Source organism: Garra rufa, chromosome 1 (assembly GCF_049309525.1).
Source record: "Garra rufa chromosome 1, GarRuf1.0, whole genome shotgun sequence".
Classification (NCBI taxonomy): domain Eukaryota; kingdom Metazoa; phylum Chordata; class Actinopteri; order Cypriniformes; family Cyprinidae; genus Garra; species Garra rufa.
In genome coordinates, this window is record NC_133361.1 from 105,285,698 (window position 1) to 105,293,197 (window position 7,500).

General features: G+C 38.5%; 3 non-coding genes across 3 annotated transcripts; 1 reads left to right on the plus strand and 2 right to left on the minus strand.

Moving 5' to 3' along the window:
- Nucleotides 1-6,025: 6,025 nt before the first annotated feature.
- LOC141291002 (U5 spliceosomal RNA) lies at nucleotides 6,026-6,140 on the plus strand. Its single transcript, XR_012340263.1, has one exon. It is a non-coding gene; the product is annotated as a U5 spliceosomal RNA (small nuclear RNA).
- Nucleotides 6,141-6,499: 359 nt separating this feature from the next.
- trnah-gug (transfer RNA histidin (anticodon GUG)) lies at nucleotides 6,500-6,571 on the minus strand. The gene has a single exon. It is a non-coding gene; the product is annotated as a tRNA-His (tRNA).
- A 756-nt stretch (nucleotides 6,572-7,327) lies between these two features.
- trnas-cga (transfer RNA serine (anticodon CGA)) lies at nucleotides 7,328-7,409 on the minus strand. Its single transcript has one exon. It is a non-coding gene; the product is annotated as a tRNA-Ser (tRNA).
- Between the last annotated feature and the right edge of the window lie 91 nt (nucleotides 7,410-7,500).

Sequence of the window (7,500 nt, forward strand, 5' to 3'; positions counted from 1 at the left end):
CATATAAATATAAGAAGTATATGACCAAAAATAGACCAGATACAGAATTTACTTATTGATTCCAATTTGGATTTTTTATGTATATCTGAGACTTGGTTGAATCATAATGTTCTTTGACCTAATTAATGTACCAGGATATACTTGTTATAGGAGAGATAGGGTCAGTGGAAGGGGTGGTGGTGTTTTCATTTATATAGGGGAGCATTTTAGATATTTACAATTTGAATTGAAGGTGAACATGGAGTGCTTGGGATTAAATGTTATTCTTTCTCCAAATATGACATTTAATATAGTAGTGCTTTATAATCCTCCATGTCATGATGCAAAGTTTTATAATGAACTGAAGAATCTTCTTTCTACTCTTGATAACTGCTGTGAATGTATGATGTCTGGTGATTTTAATATTAATTGGATGGTCAGTGTTGGGGAGTAACTAGTTACATGTAACGCCGTTACGTAATTTAATTACAAAATAAATGTAACAGTAATTCGTTAAAGTTACTTAGAAAAATGTGTAATTAAATTACAGTTAGAAGATTACAAATGGGGTTCATCTAAAAATTTTCTTTAAAAATCTGGGATATGTTGAATAATATTAATCTGTTGCTTTGCCTGTTTTTGATATGCACGATGCCTTCTGCTAAGGCCATTTATTAAAGCGGTGCTATTCTGATGCTTTTGATTGGTTTGAATTTGGGGTGCACCACGTCTGCCAATTAGGTTAATCCTCTTTGTCAGCGCGTTCATCGTCCCCTTTGTGTGTTGGAGACCAATATTAAAAACATTCATAACAAATTAGCTAGCCTGCTAGCTGCCTTTACCAGACACACTTGTATTTATGAACCCTTTCACAAAAAAATCAAATTTTTTCTCCTTGAATAAGGTTGGTAATGTCAGATCTAACTTGCGATTTTATCAGATTAACCCATTTTAATTTTGAGTGTAATTTGTAAAATCAGTGTTTAGACTACTGCGTGATTTTCAGCTGAAACGTGACTAATGATTTGAAGGATGAAAATCCGCTGCAGTTTAGTTTATTTTCGAATAATATAGATCTATTTTTCTCAAGGGCTTGAAACTTTTCTCTGTAATGATCGATGTTGACCTAACGTGCCACCTAGTGGACAAATCTCTCAATTAGTTTGTCCCATTTTGTTTTGCAAAATCGAGCTATTATCTAGTGAAGCGCCCCAGTTGGTCACTGAATCTAAGCAGTGTTTTAGATGAAATGTAACTTTATTAAAAAAAAAAAAAAAAAAAACAATACCATGGATTTTATGACACAGCTTCAATGATGGAGTCTGTTTGGATTTGGCAGTATCTATTCTAGAATCTATTCTTTCTTCTGTTAGTGAGAAATAATTATTAGCCCTGTATGGTATAATGATTTCCCTTCACACATAGTGGTAAAAAAAATTATAATAGTATGCAGATTTGTAAAAAAAAATATTATATCAGTCAGAAGAAAAAAACGTGTTTTTACTACATTATTATAATCTAGAATTGTGTTTTCTCTTAAATATAACTAAAAATAATTATGTAGGAGCCATGTTCTCATTTAAGTTTATGAATTATCTATTATTTTAAATAGATAATTTAGATATTTAGAGAAATCTTTTTTTAAGATTTAAGTTTTTCAAGGCATTGTTACTTGCCAGTGTGTCCTGTCATAGCTATGCAAAATTTTGATTTTGTAACAACATTAAACAATTGTTTGTTATAAGGTCTGGTTTTGTGATGGCTGTACTTTAAAATTAAATTAATATAATCTTAATTCAAGTGATGAAAGATTTTGAAATTCTAACAGTAAACTACTGTAAGGTCACACCTGCTTGATATAAATGCTTGAAAATGATTTAGTTGAAAATATCCATTAGAAACTTAAAAGTAATCAAAAAGTAATCAGATGTAATCAGTTACTTTACTTTTCTAAAGTAATTGAAAAGGTACACTACTTATTACATTTTAAATAGGGTAATTTGTAATCTGTAATCTATTACATTTCCAAAGTAACCTCCCCAACACTGTGCATCAAATATAAAAAAAAACCATGCAAGACATGTTAAGTGGTAAAAAAATATGGCAGGTTAATTATTTTCTGCAGTAAATAAGTTTCTACTTGCAAAAATGTTCAAATAGATTTTCATGTAAAACTACAAAAACTGTGATTTATATAAAGGATGAAAGGAAAATGAACAACGATTTGTGGAAATTACATTTACATTTACATTTACATTTATTCATTTAGCCGACGCTTTTATCCAAAGCGACTTACAATTGGGAATACAACAAGTGATTCATCCTAAGGAGGCAGATCAACATAGGAAGTGTTCAAAAATACCATATGTCAGGCGTTGTTAGAAGAGTGCAGGCTAGAAGGAGAAGATCAAGAAAGAGAGGAAAAACAGGCTAGAAGGGATTTTTTTTTTTTATTGAGTCAGATAGTGTCGAAAAAGATGGGTTTTCAGCAGTCGTTTGAAAGCTGTTAAGGAGTCTGCATTCCGGATAGGGGTGGGAAGATCATTCCACCAGGCAGGGACATTGAACGAGAATGTTCTGGACAGTGATTTAATACCTCTCTGTGGTGGTACAATGAGGCGTCTTTCACTAGAGGATCTCAGTCTTCTGGAAGGAGTGTAGATGTCTAGTAGTGAATGGAGGCATCAGTGTCTTGAATTTGATGCACGCTGTAACCGGTAGCCAGTGCAGGGATATGAAGAGAGGTGTAACATGGGCCTTTTTGGGCTCGTTGAAGACCAGTCGTGCTGCTGCATTCTGAATCATTTGTAGAGGCTTGATTGTACATGCTGGAAGACCAGCTAAAAGAGCATTGCAGTAGTCCAGCCTGGAAATGACCAGGGCCTGGACGAGGAGTTGTGTAGCATGCTCTGTTAGAAAGGGCCTGATCTTTCTGATGTTGTACAATGCAAACCTGCAAGATCGAGCGGTCTTAGCTATGTGGTCTTTAAAAGTCAGTTGGTTGTCAAAGATAACACCCAGATTTCTGGCTGAAGTTGATGGGGTAATTGTTGATGAACCTAACTGGATGGAGAAGTCATGCTGTAACGATGGAGTGGCAGGAAAGATAAGGAGTTCCGTCTTTGCTAGATTGAGCTGTAGATGGTGTTCCTTCATCCATTCAATTTAAAGCAAAACAATCGCAGGACAAATAACAGAAGAACACTCTTTTTCTAACAGTGAATAGATGTAAATAAAACAAACGAATAACTAAATAGAACAACAGAGTACTTTAAGAAGCAGCTCAAAATTAATATTAACGAATAAGTGAATAGAAACTACAGAGTGCGTTTTAGAAGCTGCTCAAATTTAATATTAACCAATAAGTAAATAGAAACTATAGAGTGCGTTTTAGAAGCAGCTCAAATTTAATATTAACCAATAAGTAAATAGAAACTACAGAGTGCGTTTTAGAAGCTGCTCAAATTTAATATTAACCAAGAAGTAAATAGAAACTACAGAGTGCGTTTTAGAAGCTGCTCAAATTTAATATTAACCAATAAGTAAATAGAAACTACAGAGTGCGTTTTAGAAGCAGCTCAAATTTAATATTAACCAATAAGTAAATAGAAACTACAGAGTGCGTTTTAGAAGCAGCTCAAATTTAATATTAACCAATAAGTAAGTAGAAACTACAGAGTGCGTTTTAGAAGCTGCTCAAATTTAATATTAACCAATAAGTGAATAGAAACTACAGAGTGCTTAAAAGAACAGCGGCTTAAAATTAATACTTAGGAATAAGTAATTAAACAGAAACAACAAAGTGCTTTTAGCAGCAACTCTAAGTAACGACCGCCTAGCGAAATAGTATTAAAGTAGACACTTACGCGCCGTCGTTCTTTCTCGTCTGAGGACTGAACTCACTTTCCCGCAGTATGGAAAGTAAGCAAACTATTTGAGCAGTATTCTCGCTAGCCACGCCTCCTAGGCTCAGTCAGCCGCAAATGTCTCGCCCGCACGCAAAATGGCTCAATCGAAACTCAAAAGCAACAGCTTCGCACTTGTAATAGCTCCAGAAGGGAACGATATGACAAAAACAAAAGCTTCCCTTGGCCGTACTCTCAGTTATCAATTTTAATGATTGCAATAAAAACTAGAATTTAAAGCAAAACAATCGCAGGACAAATAACAGAAGAACACTCCTTTTCTAACAGTGAATAGATGTAAATAAAACAAACGAATAACTAAATAGAACAACAGAGTACTTTAAGAAGCAGCTCAAAATTAATATTAACGAATAAGTGAATAGAAACTACAGAGTGCGTTTTAGAAGCTGCTCAAATTTAATATTAACCAATAAGTAAATAGAAACTACAGAGTGCATTTTAGAAGCAGCTCAAATTTAATATTAACCAATAAGTAAATAGAAACTACAGAGTGCGTTTTAGAAGCAGCTCAAATTTAATATTAACCAATAAGTAAATAGAAACTACAGAGTGCGTTTTAGAAGCAGCTCAAATTTAATATTAACCAATAAGTAAATAGAAACTACAGAGTGCGTTTTAGAAGCTGCTCAAATTTAATATTAACCAATAAGTAAATAGAAACTACAGAGTGCGTTTTAGAAGCTGCTCAAATTTAATATTAACCAATAAGTAAATAGAAACTACAGAGTGCGTTTTAGAAGCAGCTCAAATTTAATATTAACCAATAAGTAAATAGAAACTACAGAGTGCGTTTTAGAAGCAGCTCAAATTTAATATTAACCAATAAGTAAGTAGAAACTACAGAGTGCTTTTTAGAAGCTGCTCAAATTTAATATTAACCAATAAGTGAATAGAAACTGTGCTTAAGAGAACAGCGGCTTAAAATTAATACTTAGGAATAAGTAATTAAACAGAAACAACAAAGTGCTTTTAGCAGCAACTCTAAGTAACGACCGCCTAGCGAAATAGTATTAAAGTAGACACTTACGCGCCGTCGTTCTTTCTCGTCTGAGGACTGAACTCACTTTAAATTAAAAACTAGTTATATAATAATTACCTGAAATAATAAATGATTAACATACATTCAGAAAAGAATCACTCAGCCATGACTGAAATAACAGGGACTGAATACTTGGAATACTGAATGATGAAATAACATTTTTGCAAAAATATCGAAAATAAAAACTCAGTCAGGTCACTTATGACCCATGTTATGCATCAAAGGGTTAATTAGCATTAGCTAGCGATAACTGATACACGTCAGTTTTAAGTTAGCTTACTTTGGTACGCAAGCATGTACCGATCGGAATGAAATCATAATTTGATGTTTGAACAAATAGGTTAACATTAGTGTTACGGATTTGTAATTTGATAATCTTGCTTATCTTCGATCTCCGGTTAGCAGATGTCCAGTAAACAGCTGGAATGTCACAAAACTCATTCAGCCAATCAGCAGCGAGATTGATGACCGATTAGCTCTTTCCTCTCGGTAGGAATTGATTGGCTGCTTTGCCCCACTTGTTCGAAGCTTTAGGATTTGCATTAGGACCTGTTCGGTTGTAGTTACAAAGGAGTATGCACCTAGTTCGGACTTCGTTCAGAAATGTTCAGACAACGTTCGGAAGTATTCAAATCTTGTTAGGAAATGTTAGGAATTGTTCAGCCGGCTGATCGCTGGAAGGTACATGCGCTTGCTGTTCTTCGCTTCCAGCACACGCGACTGCACCCAACTTGCCAAAACGAGCCCCTACTCCAAGAAATACGAGATTGACCCGGCACGAGCTAAAGTCTCTCAATATCTTGAATGCTACACATTACAGTGGGTCATTATTTGGACCGCTTTATTTCATTTAATATTTTTTTTGGCCTCTAATACGGGGGCATGAAAAAAGAGATGACATTACCTTGATCGGGTTTGTGAATAATGGGTGAGGGAAGGGACTTTCGTAACTTTTACTTCTCCCATTTGGAGTGAGGGGAGTGACGAAAATCATGTTGGCAGGTGTTGGCACCCTAGATTACACTTGGTGAGCGTAGTGGTTTACCACAGTGAGCGCACAGGTCCAAGGGCATAGAGACACATCTCGAGTTTCTCGTCATCAGCGCATAAATCTTTCACCTTTTACTAAAGATTTCCGTGGAGGGGAACCTTTGCGAGTGACCTGTATTTTTGGGGGCTCTGCTCACAGCAGAGCTACGCTATAGTGTCAAGAGCAGAGTCAATCTGGCCACCCGCCAGCGTGCAGTGGAACGACGCGCGCCTCGTCATGGTCTGTGTTTGCAGCCTTTGCGCTTCCAGCTTCGCGGCTTCAAATTTCTTTAGCCAGCATGGAAAGACAGCGTTCTCTCGTCCATGACGGGATACAAACCCTGGACGGGATCAAACAAAGATGGCTTCCGCTCTTTTGGCCCCATCAGTGACTCGTGCACTTCGAGCCTTCTTTGTTGACGCCGAAAGCCAGCCTCTGCTGCCTGCGTTGTTGGTATAGTTTAACTGGCACTGCACCCGTACGAAAAATGGAGGTGGCAGAAAGGAGCTCAGTGAACAAAAAGCCTGCCGTGACCCGGATTCGAACCGGGGTTGCTGCGGCCACAACGCAGAGTACTAACCACTATACGATCACGGCGCACCACTGGCTCACATCTGGTGGTGCCGGCCGTCCGAATTGAAAAAAAAAGGGCTAGCGGCGCTTTTTATTACTGTGGAGAGAGGGCACACAAATCTGTGCTAGGGACATGGAAGAAAAGGGCCCGCCTACTTCTCCTCAGCACTGGTGAAGAGCGTAGTCGGCAGGATTCGAACCTGCGCGGGGAGAGCCCAATGGATTTCTAGTCCATCGCCTTAACCACTCGGCCATGACTACGGCGACCCTGACGTCCTCTGTCCCGTTGTCGACCTCAAAGTTGGCTGAAAAAACAATGAACTGGCTACCGCTTTACTAAAATCGTCTAGCGCAAAACTCCTAAAGGGGAAAACAGCCCACCACAAGCAACGAAAAATTCATGAAGCAATCACTCTATGTGAACTCTGTCACATCTTTAAGCGTACGCCGACACACGGCAGTGCTGGACTGTCACGACTGCAAGCTGAGGCCGCCGACAAGAAGATGGCCCTTCGCCCGAACAGGGACTTGAACCCTTGACCCTCAGATTAAAAGTCTGATGCTCTACCGACTGAGCTATCCGGGCTCTTGTGTTTTGTGTGCCTCTTACTTTTTATATAAGAACACTTTCTCCACAAGCCGCCTGGGAGAAGCTCACTTGCCACAGGAGCTACGGGACAAAGGCTGCACGCAATTACGTCAGAGAGAGCGAAAGCCAAAGGCCTTGGAAGGCCCAACCACCGTCGCAAGAAGCTAAAGGTAAAAGGGGGAATGCCCGACCGTAGTCGGCAGGGTTCGAACCTGCGCGGGGAGACCCCAATGGATTTCGAGTCCATCGCCTTAACCTCTCGGCCACGACTACGCCTGCATATGGACCGTCTGCTCCCTTGTCTCGAGGCGGGCAGCTCAGGATGCCGCCGAGCTTCAGTTGGCAAAAAGAAGCTGGACGTCCC